Raw genomic sequence first — 19702 nt, forward strand, 5'->3', positions numbered from 1 at the left:
TAAAGAAGTTATGGCAATTTTAGCAAAATTTAATAATTTGACCTTGAGAGTCAAGGTCATTCAAAGGTCAAAGTAAAATTCAAGTTGCCAGGTACAGTAACCTCATGATAGCATGTAAGTATTTGAAGTTTGAAAGCAATAGCCTTGATACTTCGAGTGGATCGAAACACAAAATTTAACCATATATTAAAAGTTACTAAGTCAAAAAAGGGCCATAATTCCGTAACAATGACAACCAGAGTTATGCAACTTGTCCTTTTACTGTACCCTTATGATAGTTTGTGAGTGTTCCAAGTATGAAAGCAATATCTATGATACTTTAGGGGTTAAGTGGACCAAAACATAAATCTTAACCAAATTTTCAATTTTCTAAGTATAAAGGGCCCATAATTCCGTCCAAATGCCAGTCAGAGTTACATAACTTTGCCTGCACCGTCCCCTTATGATAGTTCATAAATCTTGCAAGTATGAAAGCAATAGCTTTGATACTGTAGGAATAAAGTGGACCTAAACACAAAACTTAATCAAATTTTCAATTTTCTAAGTATAAAAAGGGCACATAATTCTGTCAAAATGCCAGTCAGAGTTACATTACTTTGCCTGCACAGTCCCCTTATGATAGTTAGTAAGTGTTGCAAGTATGAAAGCAATAGCTTTGATGCTTAAGGAATAAAATGGACCTAAACACAAAACTTAACCAAAATTGTCAATTTTCTAAGTATAAAAAGGGCACATAATTCTGTCAAAATGCATGCCAGAGTTATCTAACCTTGCCTGCCCAGTCCCCTCATGATAGTAAGTAAGTGTACCAAGTTTGAATGCAATAGCATTGATACTTACTGAGAAAAGTGGAACTAAACGCAAAACTTAACCAAAATTTTCAATTTTTTAAGTATAAAAAGGGCACATAATTCTGTCAAAATGCACGCCAGAGTTATCTAACTTTGCCTGCCCAGTCCCCTCATGATAGTAAGTAAGTGTACCAAGTTTGAATGCAATAGCATTGATACTTTCTGAGAAAAGTGGACCTAAACGCAAAACTTAACCGGACGCCGACGCCAACGCCAACGCCAACGCCGACGCCGACGCCAAGGTGATGACAATAGCTCATAATTTTTTTTCAAAAAATAGATGAGCTAAAAATTATAAAATGGTCAGAAATATATATGGATCGTTGAGCAATTGACAATCATATCCACAATTCATGAGTCACGATTCACAAATGGAACAATGAATCATTAGTTATTAAAAAGCAGCATATACGATAGTTAAGAACATTGCACTTCATTAATTCAAACACCTTCTCTTGGATACAAAGTTCGAGTTTACCATGCAGTATCATATATTGACTTTTCTTGAAATAATTATGTTCATGGAAGTTGTGTTTTTAAAATCAATAAGATATTATTAAACTGGTTTAAACACTACAAAAAAGACATGAAATGCACATGTCATCCGAAATATTTTTATCCGGATATATGTTCACTTTCGACATATTTAAATAAAACCCGACTTTTTTCAGTTTATAAGAAAATCAATCATAACACTTTTTCTTACTTCAATTCCTTTGTAAGCAGTCACCATCTGATCTAAAATGGCACTAAATGACAGGGTTTAATCTCATGTTTACAAGATGTTGTTCTTGTTGGTCACAGCCACACGGCCGCAGTAATCTCCCCTGGTAAACGTCATATGTTCAGTTTTGTGACCCTCAGGGCAGGGTCAAATTTGAGCCCAGGGGAATAATTTGAACAAATTTGGTAGAGGCCTATTAGATATCACTACACACCAAATTTAGTAGCCCTAGGCTCTATAATTATGAACAAGAAGATTTTTAAAGTTTGCACAAAATAGGCCTTATTTAAGCATATGTTCATTTTTGTGACCCCCAGGGCAGGAACAAATTTGTCCCCAGGGGCATAATTTGAACAAACTTAGTAGAGAACTATTAGATGTCACTAAATACCAAATTGGGTAGAAATAAGGCCCAATGGTTATGGACAGGAAGATTTTTAAAGTTTGCACAAAATGGGCCCAATATAAGCATATGTTCAATTTTGTGACCCCTGGGGAACGGTGAAATTTGATCTGAGGGGCTTAATTTGAACAAACTTGGTAGAGGACTATTAGAAGTCATTACATACCAAATTTGGAAGCCCTATGCCATACTGTTATGGGCAAGAAGATTTTTAAAGTTTGCATAAAATAGGCCTTATACATCATGTTTAAGCAAATTTTCAATTTTTTGACCACCCCGGGCAGGGTCAAATTTGACCCCAGGGGCATAATTTGAAGAAACTTGGTAGAGGACTATAAGATGTCACTACATACAACATTTGGTAGCCCTAGGCCCAATGGTTATGGATGAGCAGATTTTTAAAGTTTTCACAAAATAGGCCTTATTTAAGCAAATTTTCAATTTTCTGACCCCCCAGGGCAGGATCAAATTTGACCCCAGGGGCAACATTTGAAGAAACTTGGTAGAGGACTATAAGATGTCACTACATACCAAATTTGGTAGCCCTAGGCCAAATGGTTATGGACGAGAATTTTTTTTAAGTTTTCACAAAATAGGCCTTATATAAGCAAATTTTCATTTTTTTGAGCCCTGGGGCAGGGTCAAATTTGACCCCAGGGGCATAATTTAAAGAAATTTGAAAGAGGTTCACCCCAGGAACATTCCTGAGAAATTTCATCCTAATTGGACCAGTAGTTTAGGAGAAGAAGATGTTTAAAGAAAAAGTTAACGCACGGCGCACGCACGACGGACACAGGACCATGACATAAGCCCCACTGGCCTCTGGCCAGTGGAGCTAAAAATAATGGTCGATAGTTAACCCCGCCCTCATAAGCATTCGCGTAAGCGATTGGACGATGAACATCACAGTTTGACGACAGGAAAGTTACCTGATACATCCTTGTCAGCATTTAAATGACTGTGTAATGTGGCTAGAATAATCAATACGCGCGTCATGCTATTCTCTTATCAGTGGATTATCCATTACCCCATGTGGTGTTTATGGCGATTACTTGTGAAAGTAGGTACCGAGTGCTCTTTTAAAACAGGGAATATTGATGCACTAATAGAGAAACCTTGGTTGTTTTTGAAAAACAACAATCTCCACTTTTCTTTACTGAAAAATACACTGATCGGAAATTTTCAAGCGCCCAGGGGACTCTGATTTCGAAATTCAAGCGCCCCGGCGAGGGATCTTTAAATGGCCTGTGGAAAGCCCTGTCCTTATAGCAACATGAAACAAGTAATAAAGTGAGTAACTAAAATCATATATTAATCTGATAAGTGTTTTAACCACACACATTTTGTTGGAAAAGCAGCATAGATGAAATTAGTATCATTCATTCCTTTAATACTTACATTGCAAAACACACAGTTTGTCGGTTTTGTAATTTCATACAATATTACTAGTTTGCCATGTAAATGGGTAGCATTAAATTAATTAGAGTAAATGTTATACAGTGATTTTTTTGCCATATCAAGAATTGGACCAGATCCCTTCATATTGGAATGTTTTGCATTGTAAAAAATTAATTATGAAAGACCTCAATTGGGAAACCATAAAAAAAATCTACAATTATTAAGACGTGCTGATATGGATCAAAACTAATACAAGAGGGCCTGAAAGGCCCAAAGTCGCTCACCTGAGATTCAAAGAAACTGACCAGTTCTGTGCAGCCCAAGATGTCATTAGAACAAAATGTTCTAACCAACTTTCATTCCCAACTTTTTTCTACAGACCAGAACCATTTTCATACACATCCAAAATATCATTCAAACAAATATTCTGACAAAGTTTCATGAAGATTCATAAGTCCATATAAGGAAAAATGCCCCGCCCCCTGGTGGCCATGTTTTTCAAGCAACTGAAACCATTTTCAAATTGTCCAAGATATCATTGGGACAAATCTTCTGACCAAGTCTCATGACGATCGGACAATAAATATTGCTTCTAGAGTGTTAACAAGGTTTTACTATAGCTATATAAGGAAAAATGACACGCCCCCTTGGCGGCCATGTTTTTCCACCAACCGAAACCATTTTCGAACTCATCCAAGATATCATTGGGACAAATTGTCTGACCAAATTTCATGGAGATCTGACAATAAATGTGGCCTCTAGAGTGTTAACAAGGTTTTACAATAGCCATATATAGCCATATAAGGAAAAATGCCCTGCCCCTTGGCAGCCATGTTTTTCGAGCAAACGTAACTATTTTCGGACTCATGCAAGATATTATTGAGGCCAATGTTCTGACAAAATTTCATGGAGATTGGACAATAAATCAGGCTTCCTGAAAAGGCCAGAACGCCGGTCTTGTCCAGCAAAATTCTTTACGGTCCGGCGAAGTTTCTAATATCGCCGGTCCCTGTGACAGGCCAAAAAAATTATAACTAAATACCGAAAAGTCTAATACTTAACAAAAAAACGAAAACTCCCCCATTAGAATCACTATTTTCGTGAATTTCAATCCTTTTTTTCATTACGAACACTTACGCGTCACTAGTTCTTAAAAGTGCTCTCCTTTTGTTTTGTTTTTTCGAAAACGTAAATTTCATTGGTCCAACATATTACCATCTACCCAATTACAAAGGTTGGAACAAAAAACTACACAATGTACACATGAAAAAATGTTGTTGCTAAAGTTCTTCAATGGCGCTAGACCAGGCCAAGAAAGAAAGCTAAGCGATGAGGAAAAAAACAAAAAAACGAAAGAAACGGAGTCTGACTAGAATTTAAAGCAGTTGTCCATCATACACTGTAATCACTAGAACACGCAAGTGTTTTGTTTTACTTTATTGAGTGTACTTATACACAGGCTGCATATTGCAATAAATATTAGTTAAACTTTACTTAATTCTTCAGTTATAAACTCGCGCTGTTCAGTCAGGTAAATTTTAGTCCGGACAGGCTAACTTTTCCATCAGCCTGTCCGGTTGACAAGCACTTTTTGGCACTTTTCAGGAAGCCTGATAAATGAGGCCTCTATAGTGTTAACAAGGCAAATGTTGACCCCGCACAATGGACAACAGACAAAAGGCGATCACAAAAGCTCACCATGAGCACATTGCGCTCAGGTGAGCTAAAAACAGAATGTACCTGGATTTTATAAACAAGGGGGCCTGAAAGCCCAAAGTCACTCACCTGAGATTTAAAGAAACTAGCCTGTTCTGTGCAGCCCAAGATGTCATAAGAACAAAATGTTCTTACCAACTTTAATGACTAGTGAACACCCTGGCAGCCACGTTTTTCTACAGACCAGAACCATTTTCATACACATCCAAGATATCATTTAAACAAATATTCTGACAAAGTTTCATGAAGATTCATGAAGCCATATAAGGAAAAATGCCCAGCCACCTGGTGGCAATGTTTTTCAAGCAACTGGAACCATTTTCAAACTTGTCCAAGATATCATTGGGACAAATCTTCTGACAATGTTTCATGATGATCGGAAAATATAAATGTGGCCTCTAGAGTGTTAACACGGTTTTACCATAGCCATATAAGGAAAAATGCCCCGCCTCCTTGGCGGCCATGTTTTTCCACCAACCGGAACCATTTTCAAACACATCAAAGATATCATTGGGATGAATCTTCTGACCAAGTTTCATAAAGATTGGACAATTAATGTGGCCTCTAGAGTGTTAACAAGATTTTACTATAGCCATAATAGCCATAAAAGGAAAATAGCCATATATGGAAAAATGCTCCGCCCCTTGGCAGCCATGTTTTTCAAGCAAACATAACCATTTTTGAACCCATCCAAGAAATCAATAAGACCAATCTTCTGACCAAATTTCATGAAGATTGGACTATAAATGTGGCCTCTAGAGTGTAAACAATGTTTTACTAAAGCAATATATACCATATAAGGAAAAACCCTTCCCAAAATAATATACGCTTTTTACCAAAATACGCTTCAAAAAGTGTGTTTTTTCTGCATTTTTAACAAAAAGTGTATTTATTCTGCATTTTTTTCATGAGTAAGTGCGCTAAAGTGTGTTTTTTTCCGTATTTTCATTTTCTTTAAGCGTATTTTTCTGTACTTTTTCATTTAAGAAGTGCATTTTTTTCAAAACAAGTGTATCTTTTGTAGACAAAGATTACTTATTATGCAAGAAGTGCATTTTTGTGCATTTATGTGTATCTTATTATTTGCCAAAAAATACGCTTTCTGTACAAGTGCATTTGTTGCAAACAAAGTTTTTTAATAGTGTTAAGACAAAGTGTATCTTTTTATGCAAAAAGCGTGTTTTTTAATGAAGTGCATTTTTTTAGCATATAAGTGTATCTTCTTATTTGCAAAAAACATCTTTCTGTGCAAGTGTATTTTTATGTGCATCTTTGTAAAATATGAGTGAATCTCTAATGGTGTGAATTTTTGTAATAATTTGTTTAAAAAGGACACTGTATGAAATAACTGAAGTAAAAGGACACTCAGAGGGATCTACTGTTTATTAGGAGGATTGTACTGAATTCTTTTTTATAATTCACATAATGTTAATGGTCTTATAGTTGCAATTTGTCTGCTCATAAAATATGTGAATCAGTAGAACAGCTTTTAAAAGGACAAGTACAACTAATTCAGGTTGTGGGTAACTAATTAAAAATATTGAAAGTGTCAAAAATATTATGTGGGCTTGATAGTATCAATTATATTTCCTCAACATAAAAAATAAGTATTTTAAACTTTCTTATACTGATATATAACCCCAAAACAATTAATGTCTACCACCTTGACTATTAACATACATTTTAAAAGGCAATTAAAATAATATTTATAATAATATTATTATTTGCTTAAACACCACTCAGTATGTTATATTGAAAATTTCACAATTAAAATATAATATGCTGAGGGTGCTGGGTATTATTCAATAAATATTTTGGTGTTGAAGTGTGCCTATTATCAGTGGATATCTCAGATTAAGTATGACTGACACAGCATGGTACCAGCCCTCCCCAATTAAAGCATCATAAACACTAATCCCTATCAGTGTCCTACACAGGTCGGAACTCAAAGACCTGTGAAGAGGCCGGTAGGACTTGTAAATAAACTCTGATACACACACATCCCTATCAGTACTCCAACTGGGCCTAACAAAGGGGTGTTAATAGACTTTTGATTGATTCAGACACCATCATTGTGAAAACAAGCAACTTTTGATTGGTCCATGAACAGGAAGTTGTTTTAAACAAGCTGGTTTCAGCAACTGACTTTGAGCTAAATTTAAGTTATAACTGAGCAACATTAAGACTTATAAGTCTCGTGTAAAATGTCTTGAAATACTTTCAGCGTGAAGTATTGTGTGATGAAAACAATGTGTATTAACTACAATGTGTAAATCAACAATAAGTTTGTTGCAAAGGCGATAAAAAGTGGGTGGTTAAAGTGATATGGTTAGAAGCAACTGCCTGTCTTTTAGGAATACTGAAGAATAGTTGTAACAGGTTTGTATTTTCATTCCCTTTTTTATTTAGTTTATTGAATTAATTATGATTATTATCATATTTATCATATTTATGTATTGTCACTGGGAAATGTAATAAAAGGATAAGTAAATTGTAATGCAATTTAAAGGAAAAACACCATTTGAATTATTATGGCTGTATTTTATGGTTATTGTCAGCTTAAATTTTATTTATAGCTATTACTGGTCATTAATGAACAGATTTCTTTCCCCCATATTTATGAGAACTTTAATATTTTAAACATGAGGTTAAACCCCCAAGGTGATATTTACATTGATCGGAAGATCCTTTGGAGAGAATGTGCATAATCCCCTTACAAAAAAGGGTGCAAAAGAGAGACTACCTGATCATGTATGGACTTTTACTTGAGCTTGATGATCAAATTTATGTTATTTAAAAAAGGAAAGTTTAAACCTGTTTATTTATAGGAATACTCCGCTCAGATGACTCCAATAACCTCAAAAAGACAACTTTGCAGCAGTTCTTCAGGTTCAACAAAAAAGGAATCAAACTTGAGACAAGCCCACACAGCCAAATGAGTCCTGACACATCTTGGTACATTTTCAATCTGTATTTTCTGCAAAATGCCACTTTTTATGCCCCCGGATTAAATGATCGGGTATATTGTTTTTTGCCTGTCTGTCTGTCTGTCTGCCTGCCTGCCTGCTTGTCTGTCTGTCATTGTATGTGTCCAAAAACTTAAACCAGAGTCATAACTTTTGCAATATTGATGATAGCAACTTGATATTTGGCATGCATGTGTATCTCATGGAGCTGCACATTTTGAGTGATGAAAGGTCAAGGTCATCCTTCAAGTTCAAAGGTCAAACAAAAAAAATATTTCAAAGCATCGCATTAGGGGGCATTGTGTTTCTGACAAACACATCTCTTGTTTTAAATTATTTATGAAATGAGTAAACTAAAGTCGCATGTGATCACAGAATTTTAATTGCAATAGACAAACAAAAACAAGCAAACAAAACTGTTTTTACTTAAATTCATAATTATTATAGCAACACAATAACCTTTACAATAATATTTAACATGATAACATAACAAATCAACCGGTTTGAAGAATGCCTCACCCTTTTGAAAGTGTGTGATATGGTGTTTATCTTTTGCAGATCAACTCGTGTTAAAGATTCTCGAGAAAAGGACACAAGCAGCATCATTGGTACATGTCCCTAAGCGCCTGCTTTCCTGGTCTCTTCAGCCACTGCTTTCCAGGTCTCTCACTTTACAAAATCAGCACTGGCTGCTGTCCAAGCCCATCCCCCCCCCCCCCCCAGCGGTTGTGGTCTCTACAAAGGCTGATGTACTTAGTGATGTACAGGTCCCACCAACATATGCGGTCACTGCAATGTTTCCCCAACCGCTGAAGTCCAGGTTCCACCAACAGCTGTGATTCAGTTCTCTGCAGCAGCTGCGGTCTAAATACTTGACTGATGGGGTCCACCGCGGTTAACCTTAGGCCAAACATTCTTCCGCAAATGTCTCTTTTTATAAGATCACATAAATTTAATGTTTATATTATTTTGGTCTTATTTGATAATTTGATAATTCATGTTTATATCATTTCGATGTAATTTTTTGACTTATTAAGATGATTTTCAAGCATATAGTTGTTTTTTCGTAATTGAGGCAAAAATGAGAAGGGCTTTAAGAAGATTTTTTGTATTTGTTTTAATGAGATTTTTTTTATAAATCGTGTGTGTGTTACAGGGACATATCAGCGCTTTTCCTATGTGAAGGCAAATATTCATAAAAGCAAATTTGTAAAAGTGTTGTGAATATAAAATAGTAATGCACAATACTTTATTAATGAAATCATGAAGAAAAAGAGGTAACACGCCAAAAAATTATAGGGTTTGAATTTGCAAGTTTCAATTAATATTTTCTACACTTAAGTTCTGTAAAAAGTTGATATTCGCCAGTAAGCATGCACATAGTAGGACAATCGTGTACATTTCCTAAATAAATAATTTACTTCAAAGATTTCCCCGAGCCTGAGAAGTGTCCCAGCAGAACTTTTTATAGTTATTATTGCAGATTATTTCAACAAAAAGATATGTATTTAAGAAATCAAGTAATAAGTTTGTTTTTTCAGAATATAAAATACTGTTAAAGCCGTTGATATGTCCCCTTTATAGTTAACGCTGATTAAATTTGTGTGTAAATAGTTGTATAAAGTTCCAAGTTCACAAAGTTGTTTGTATCTTAAATGTGCTTCCATGTTCATAGTGCTTATAAGTTTTTACAATTTATTAGAAATGTTATTTAATGTTAATAAATATGTCTATTTACAAAATTTATTTGCTGTCATTATTTCAGTTCACATTTTATTGGTCATTTTTTATAGCCAATCAATTTTTTTTTTAAATACCAATTTTTCAGAGATACACTTGAGTGTAGTGTTTTTCCCAGGCCATTTTAGCGTGGCGAAAAGCCACGCCGCCCTCCCGGATCGCCACGCTGCCCTTTTCAAAGGCAAATTTCGCCATGCGCCCTTCTTTTCAAAGGCAAATTTTGCCACGCGCCCTTATCGATAACATCTTTATTGCCTTACGATCTAACTTGGTCCGCAAAATCAGCGTCCTTGATTGTCTGTGACGCTCCGACTGTGCTTGATTTACTCGAGAGACGTCAACGTCTAATCGACTATATTATTTGAGCAGATTTAATCTATTACAGTGCTCGATTTATAGGTAGACTGCTCCAAAGCTGTGAATTAGTCATGCGTGAATAACCCCGTGTCAGTATCAATCGATAATGCCAGAGGCTATGTTATACCAAGCGCACTTTTCGGTCGGCAATGTGTACTCCTCCACGATAAAATCGTTACTTCGGAGACTTTTGATGAAAAACTCGATGTTATTCTCGTGGCAATTGTGCATTGCATGCATTATTCAGTTATATCAAAACATACTTTTACGCATAATTACATTTAAAAACACAAACAAATTTATTCTTTATCGCTTTCGTCTTTAAGATAATAAGATCTAATTATTGAAATAATTACTGAGACGTATACTAATATAACAAAATGCGAATCGCGTATACGATTTAAGGTTGCTATGCGCACCTGTCGCTTACATCATTTGACATTTGAGCAACATGGCGGACTATACAGAATTAAATTGCGACTCGGCAAAAATGGCAAATAACGTCGTAAACGATCGAATTAACGATGGAGATTATACATTAAGAAGGAATTAATGAAATGTCTGTGATAATCAACGATGCATAAAAATGTTTTAGATAGCAACAACATTATTTATTTATTTGTAATCTACTTGGTGGATGTATGTCACGGAAACGAGTGTTTGCATATTGTTAGCGATCAATTTACTCGCAATGTTATTTTAAACATCTGGCAAGATTATTGTTAGACAAGGGCTGTTTGTAAAACATGCCCCCATATGGTAGTAGTAGTAGTAGTAGTAAAAATAGTAGTAGTAGTGGCAGTAGTAGTAGAAGTAGTAATAGTAGACATGGTAGAATAAGTGGTGGTGGTGGTGGTGGTGGTGGTGGTGGTGGTGGTGGTGGTGGTGGTGGTGGTGGTGGAGTAGTAGTAGTGTAGTAGTAGTAGTAGTAGTAGTAGTAGTAGTAGTAGTAGTAGTAGTAGTAGTAGTAGTAGTAGTAGTAGTAGAAGTAGTAGTAGTAGAAGTAGTAGTAGTAAAAGTAGTAGTAGTAGTAGTAGTACTAGTAGAAGTAGAAGTAGTAGTAGTAGTAGTAGTAGTAGTAGTAGTAGTAGTAGTAGTAGAAGTAGTAGTAGTAAAAGTAGTAGTAGTAGTAGTACTAGTAGAAGTAGAAGTAGTAGTAGTAGTAGTAGTAGTAGTAGAAGTAGAAGTAGTAGTAGTACTAGTAGTAGTAGTAGTAGTAGTAGTAGTAGTAGTAGTAGTAGTAGTAGTAGTAGCAGTAGAAGTAGCAGCAGCAGTAGCAGCATTACAATACCAATACTTAAGAATGAATAAATGGGAAAAGGTAACCTAGCACTGGCAGTAAATATGGGGCTCATTTACAGGTCAGATTTGGAATCTCTGCTGTAAAATGAGATTTTGAATGAATTAAAGGGAGGCAAATCTGTAATAAAAAGAACATGCATAAACCGTAGTTGTTTCCCTTGTTTGAACCATGCTAAATCCTTATAATGCCACTTTCCAGTAACTGTGACCTTCACCTGTGACCTTGACCTTTGACCTAGTGACCTCAAAATCAATAGGGGTCATCTGCGAGTCATGATCAATGTACCTATGAAGTTTCATGATCCTAGCCCCAAGCGTTCTTGAGTTATCATCCGGATACCACCTGGTGGACGGACCGACCTACCGACCGACCGACCGACCGACCGACATGAGCAAAGCAATATACCCCCTCTTCTTCGAAGGGGGGCATAAAAATGGGATAAGACAAACATGGTTTCATTTAAATGTTAGTGGATCTGTGTATAATCAGATTCATATGCATATATTGCTTTATTATGTTTGTCGTGCTGTACAGTTTATTGAAACAGCATGGAACTTAAATGTACATCGCAAGGTAAATATATTAATATAAATCATAGTAAGTTAAATACATCAATTACCATTAAATGTGCTTGTTTATATGTTATTTTTTCCACAACTGCTTCAGATGCAATTACATGTTGCCCCGTAATTCAGGTATTCAGGGAACGTTTTTGCCCTTTTTTGCCTAAACTGGGCGCTAAAATGCATTTTTTGAAAGTAATGCGCCATGCCCCTTTGCCCTCCTGGGAAAAACACTAGAGTGTGTTTTTAAAAATACACTTGAGTGAATTTTCAGTGCACTAATACTGTCACAAAACCAGGTTTTCATTGTGAAAAAAAATCTGATAAAGGGAGACAACTCAAACTGAACTTTTGAAATGAACAAACAAAATTAACCCCCTTTGTAAGTTTGTTTTAAAATAAATCTATTTTTAGTCGTGGTGACCTTGACATTGGAGATATTGACGTGATTCTTTCGTGCGACACACCGTCCCATGATGGTGAACAAATGCGCCAAATGATTTTAAAATCTCATAATGAATGACATAGTTATAGCCCAGACAAGCTCATTTATGGCTATTTTTTACCTCTGAACTCAAAGTGTGACCTTGACCTTGGAGATATTGACGTAATTTTTTAGCGCGACACACTGTCTAATGATGGTTAACAAATGTGCCAAATGATCACAATGAACGACAAAGTTATGGCCCGGACAAGCTTGTTCCGCCCGCCAGCCCGCCAGCCAGCCAGCCAGCCCGCCCGCATTCGCCAATCTAATAACCAGTTTTTTCCTTCGGAAAACCTAGTTAAAAATTCACTAGAGCATATTTTTTTAAAAGTGCACATTTTTATAATATATACACTTTAGTGTATTTTGTAAAATACATTAGAGTGAATTTTAAGTGCACTAATACGCTTAAAAATACACTAGAGCGTATTTTTTTAAATAGTGCACATTTAAATAAAATACAGTTGATTGTATTTTAAGTGCACTAATACACTCAAAAATACACTACAGCGTAATTGTTAGTATAAAAAAATACACTTGAGTGTATTAATGCACTAAAATAATACACTTGAGTGCATTTTTCATCATGTTTTCCTAAGTAAATTAACGCAGTTAAAATGCACTTAAATACACTAGAAGTGCACTTTTTGTGGAACAAATAAACTGAAGCGTATATAAGTAGTGCACTTTAGTACACTTAACAAAAAAAATGAACTTAAGCGTATTATTTCCACTGGAAAATACACTTAAAAAGTAAACTAAAGCGCATTAATACACTCAATAAGTGTACTTGTTTAGAAAAATGCAGAAAAACGCACTTTTTTAACAGAAAAATGCACTAGGTAAAGTGAATTAATGCACTTGGTAAAGTGAATCAATACGGTGCCTATACCGCTGCGTTTTATATCATTAAATGCGCATTTTACACACTTTTTCGGGAAGGGAATGCCCCACCCACTGGTGGCCATGTTTTTAAAGCAACCAAAACCATTTTGGATCCCATCTAAGATATCATTGGGACAAATCTTCTGACCAAGTTTCATGAAGATCGGAAAATAAATGTGGCCTCTATATTGTTAACAAGGTTTTACTATAACCATATATAGATATATAATGAAAAATGCCCCGGCCCCTAGTGGCCATGTTTTTAAAGCAACCAACATCAATTTCAAACTCATTCAAGATATTATTGGGATTAATCTTCTGACCAAGTTTCATGAAGATCGGACAATAAATGTGGCCTCTAGAGTGTTAACAAGGTTTTACAATAGCCATATCTTGCCATATAAGGAAAAATGCCCCGCCCCTTGGCAGCCATGTTTTTCAAGCAAACGTAACCATTTTCGAACTCATCCAAGATATTATTGAGACCAATCTTCTGATTAAATTTCATGAAGATTGGATAATAAATGTGGCTTCTAGAGTGTTAACAAGGCCAATGTTGAAGCTGCACAATACACGACACACGACGGAAAAAAGGCGATCACAAAAGCTCACCATGAGCACATTGTGCTCAGGTGAGCTAAAAACTTGTGAACTATTAAAGTCAAATTATATTTTACAGGTTCTAGTATCAAACATATACCGTAATTACTCTAAACTTAGATACGAAAAATATTCACAAAATACAGGTGTCCAAAAACTTAAGAGTCGAAAATTGAAGTGTCCGAAAATAGCGTCAATTGTATCAAAGACTACCGGTAATAGCATGCGCATGTAAAATACCATGCCGTATAGTATAAATTTCAGTTATATATGTTTGCACTGCATTTTAAATAATTTTAAATGCTTAATTTATTTGACAGAAAGTTACGACAAGGTTGTACTTTGACCAACGAGTTCAAAGATGAGCATGTGATGTACCGATACTTGCTAGAATTAACCTGTAATTAACGCCTTTAAAAAAGCAAACTATGAATTCTGTGTTTGTCCATTTCCGATAGTTGTTGTTTAACACCTTCCATTGTTCGTAAAACTTGCAATCGTTAAGTATTTGTCACAGTTATTTTACTGAGAAGGGGTAGTACCATTGTGGTAGATAATTGAACTGTTAATTGGCACTAACCCTGGTAATTGTCATAACGCTTATGCTATCGGGCGAAACCATTGTTTAATACCGGTTTACAAGGTTATTTACCCAATAACGCAAATGTAATGGTCTGCTGCCCTCAGGCATGCACCTGCCATGTTTTATGATGTTATCTGGTTGTAAAACCCATGATCTAAGTGACATTAGATATCTAAAACAGGACTGAAATTCGGTAAAATAGTGCTGTAAAATATACTGTCTGAAAACTTAGAGACATTAATTATGGACGAAATCTCATGTGTCCAAAAATTAAGAGCCACAAAAAATAATTATTTTTGCTAAAAAAACGGGGTGTCCGAAAACTTAGAGTGTACGAAAACGTAATTACGGTAATATTTCACATGTCCAATATCATGACACAGTTCAATACAATACCAACTGTATTTATATTAATAATTTTGTGTAACCCCTAAAAAAGTCTCACAAGTCCTGGACAATCATTTTTGTGTGTGAACATTTTCAGTGATATCAATTATTTTTTAACAATTTAAACTTGAAATTCATTTATTTCAGATTGAGGCAAATTAATTTTTACTTAGAATGTAACATTATATTATGAATTTCATTTCAAACATACCAAATTTTAATGTAGCAAGAATTTGAAGGAACTATACTGAATTTAAAATATGTGCGTAAGTCTACGAATTAAGTAGCTTAGTAAAACGGTACCCTGGTCATTGTTTACATTTGCAGACAATCGTCACAATGTACACGACAGCCAAACGAAACTACAATTATTACAACTTCCACATGATTTTCACATATTGCATATGTTATCTGATTATCCCAGTTAGTTATTTAATCCAGCACTTTAATATTTAAACACAAATTCAGACCGAGAATGACCAAAAATTTTGTTTAAGAAATGAATAAACTCATCCGGTCGCCATTTGTCGGAAGTGTTTAAGCGCAAAATGCTTGTAAGCTTATAAGAGTTAGCTCCCTTGAAAAAGCGCGGACCTTAGAGAGAGCATGTAAATGACATATAATTAGGGATGGTAACGATTATCCAGATATCCGGACACTGTTCAAGTATCCGAATCATAAAAGAGGATCCGAACACTTGATTAAACAATATTACCCATATTGTTATGCACACTATGTTCCTTATTGTATATTTCGACGTTTATCTGTATACCAGACATCGTTGACAGACTGACATAAATCCGTTAATTGGTAGTTGCTCAGCGAGTGCCCCTGCCAGTTCCCGATCACCTTGTTGATAATGGCCGAGTTGCATAATTGCCAACTTGCGCCTACGTTATGGTCCTTATTTCCCGATAATTGACACTAACTGCTACTTGGCTTCTCGACGGGTGCAACAGTATAGAAAAATTATCTCTGCGCAATTTAAAGTCTCTATGACGCTCAAAATGCAGAGAAAATGTTCTGGCAACCTTCTGGCTACTAAAGGTGCCTTTTCACGTTTAGGTTTATTGACAAAATTTAAAAAAGTTGTATCAGATTCGCAAATTTTCGTTTTAGTTGTGATATTTGTGAGGAAACAGTAATACTGAACATTAACCATTCTTTAACATAGCCATTTAATATATGCATCTTTTGACAATTTAAAAAACCTGAAAATTATATAGCGTTGCAACGCGAAACGATTGAATAATTTGGAGAGTTCTTTTGTTGTCGTTATATTTTGTGAAACTACGAGGATTGCTTATATAAAGTATTAAATACATCCTTCATTGTATGAGCACGGTTTGCCGAGAGGTCTAAGTGGTAGACTTCTACTCCAGGACTTCAGGGGTCAGTGGTTCGAGCTCTGTTGAGGGTAACTGTTTTTGTTAGTTTTAATTTTTATTGATTTTTTACTGGAGCCAATGTTTTCATTTATCAATATAAAGCATTTAATGACAAACTTTAATACCTGCCAAAATCTGTGAAAAGGCCCCTTAAGAGCCACTAGTGGCTAGCTAATTTAAGCCTTTTGTGGTTTCAAGATTAAAATTACCAGTAAAGTATTGGTTGTGGCTACCTTCTGGCTCATAATTTCACTTTTTTTAATTACAAGAATATGTTCTGGCCATCATCTGGCTACTGTGAGGTGCTAGCGGCTACTTAATAATGGGCGGCTAGTGGCTATAAGAGCCGCTAGCTGCTTCTAATAGCCATAAGATTGCCACAAGGTAGCCGCTATTTGCTACTATCGGCTACTTTCTGGCTAGTAGTTGTGGCTACAAAAAATTGTAGCTGCTTTGTAGCTGCAACATTGCCGCAACATAGCGGCAACCTTTTCATTTCTGTAAGGGATATCATCAAATCTTTACACCTGTTTGTACCAATATTAAAGGTGCTTGTTGTTGGTGTATTACTGTTTTTATTGCCAGCAATTGATTGTGTCATCTGTGTGACTGTGTGGCTTGTTGTTTTAGTAGGCAACAGCGTAAATTGACATTATATAACAGGTTAAAGATGGAATTTGTACTATTTGTACAACACAAGACCAGTGACAACCACACCAAAATTGAAAATCTATTAGTTACAATGCAATGATTGAAAATTGCAGCTATTATTCGAAATTTGCCCCAACTTTTGTGAGTCTAGTAAGTTTATTAGGTAGAAGTGCAGTGCTTTCCACAGGCCATTTAACGGTCCCTCACTGGGGCGCTTTTTCAAAATCAGAGTCTGCAGGGCGCCTGAAATTTTCCAATCATTGTATTTTGGCTGTTACTGCAATAAGCCATTCTTAAGATCAAAGCGATATCCACTTCGCAAAAAAAATGTTGAAAGCCGATATACGATTATCTGTCAACTACATCTAACGCTTTACCCAACTAAAGCCCGCTTAAAGGTGGAGCGTCGCTGTATTGGAAAATCAATATTGGCCAATGAGAGCGTACGCTTTGTGTAAGCGATAGCACTATTAGGCAGGCACTACCTGCAGTTAAATCATGCAGACGACTCGTGAAGTACATGTTATTGCCACAGAAATCTTGGCCAGTTACTTAGAAGACTGATGATAGCTGTAATGCTCGTGGAAGTTGTGCATTTCATGAATAATACTGTCAAAACATTTACTCGACTTGTAAACGCGTTTTAAGCAATTATCGTTGAATTCATTACGCAACTGTTAATGTATTCTTGAAGTCTCAATTGAGCATAATTAAATTTGTAATCCGAAACCCACTTCCGAATGTAAATGTAAACTCTACGTTAACGGATTGTTGCTTCAAATAAACAGTGATAATTTATTTTGTGTTGACCCTTTGTCTCAATAAAAAGGGTGCAAAAAATTTGCAGTATGTACAACGTCGTGTCATGTGCATAGAAAGCGTGGGTGTATAGAGCGTTTTATTAACATAAGAACACACCAAGTCAAGCGATTTACACATGTTCAGTGGCAATATTTCATCAAATCTTTAAATAGTCACTTATGTCGAAATTTATTTTATACTTGAGAAAAATGGCAACGCAAAATTATTTAGCACTTTTATCGTCAATATTTACCAGAAAGTGCTTTTAAAAATGGGATAATTGGGTAATGAAACTTGAAAAGTAGTAAGTATGCAGTAATAGAGTCGGGTTGATATGGATGTATTGAAGAATTGTTCTAATTGGGATTTTACTATTTTGGCGGGAAGTTTAAAAACAATTATTAAAAAATGTCTTTATAAATGACTTTAAAGCTAGTGGGTTTTCTTGATTAGTCATAGCGTACCAAATGACGCCTTTTGACGTTGTTTTTATAAGAGTTATAACGCACCACAGAACGTCAAATGAAACATTAAATTAATTAAAAAATCAACGTCGGGAGGGGAGAAGCCACCTCTATAAGCCCCGGGGCGCCTAGTCCATATAAACGGACTGCCAGAGCCTTTGATAATTTTTGCTATGGCGGCTAACCATTGGGTTATAAAGCTGAGAGTTGAATTATTGCAACTACGGGGCGCCTGAAAAAAATCCTGTGGAAAGCACTGAAGTGGTGTGGCATACTGTGTGTCTGCACATAATGTAGCCTCGTAAAGACAGTAAAGGACCTCATTAAACTCGAAATTTATCGATCAAATAACACAATATAGTGGTCTTTTTTCAATATTAATAATATTCAAAAACAATCTATATCCGAATTGATTATCCGAAATCAATATTAGTATGACACAATCAATTACTAATATAAAACCTATCCGAAATAATTTAAGTCCAAAACGCTTAAAAACCCGTGTTGAAGATGCAATTGCCATACTTGAATGTTCACAAAATATTTTTATACAAACATTACTTACACGTTATCTTTCAGTGTGATTTAAACACAATTACTGCTCTTTGTTCGAAATAAACTGGGTACGAACCAAGGTATCTAGTCAATTCGGCACCTGGTTACTTCGGCGCCGTAAACAAGTGCCAATTCGGTACTCGGGTTTGACCAGTTCGGCATTCATAGTTAGTCATATCGGCACTTGTATATTATCACATATTTAAGTTATGTTCAATCAGTGTGCAAAGTATATACACAAAACGCGTTTGCCACTAAAAGTAGGAGTAATGTACTTTTCCTCAGTTGGTCAGATCAAAGTTTAAGAGCAATTAATTAAAAGGCTAGTTAATGGATCCATAAAAGTGTTTGGTATAATACGATATTGCACTTAAATAAATTGACTATTTCAATGGTATATAAGGCTAAAAAAGCATTTAATTAGTAAAATTGTAATTATTTGAACGGATTCTTTCTTTCACATTTCGTAACTGAAGCTTCTGCTAGATTTCCAAAATAAAAAATCATATTCATGTATACGTAATTTGTGGTATTTTTTATGCATCGATCGAAAATGCTTTATTGATTTGAAATAAAAAAAAATTGAAATGTACGTCGGTATGTAAAATCATTTAATTTGCATATCTTATAATTTACATTGGTATTCTTAAAAAATAATGTATGAATATTTTAATACATCCTGTGTAAAATGTTAAGTGTGTTTTGCTGCATTGTCTGTCTTTTTTAATATATACGTATTGGTAAGAATATTGTATTTGGCCCCTTTTGGGATAAGGGTGTGACCCATTGTTGTATTATCAACAGACTTTCGTTAATTACTGTCCACATGTCACTCTTTCAACTAACGCTGCTCGCGTCATAATAATCTCGCTTACCACCA

At 35.4% G+C, this 19702-nt stretch overlaps 1 protein-coding gene across 1 annotated transcript in view; it reads right to left on the minus strand.

The window, feature by feature from the left end:
• LOC127865184 (ligand of Numb protein X 2-like) overlaps positions 1-18936 on the minus strand; it is a 185798-nt gene extending 166862 nt beyond the window's left edge. Inside the window, exon 1 of the mRNA XM_052405157.1 lies at positions 18833-18936. The gene's annotated coding sequence lies outside the window, so the exon portion shown is untranslated. The remainder of the gene's footprint in view (positions 1-18832) is intronic.
• Between the last annotated feature and the right edge of the window lie 766 nt (positions 18937-19702).

The sequence above is a fragment of the Dreissena polymorpha genome, chromosome 1, assembly GCF_020536995.1.
Source record: "Dreissena polymorpha isolate Duluth1 chromosome 1, UMN_Dpol_1.0, whole genome shotgun sequence".
Lineage (NCBI taxonomy): Eukaryota > Metazoa > Mollusca > Bivalvia > Myida > Dreissenidae > Dreissena > Dreissena polymorpha.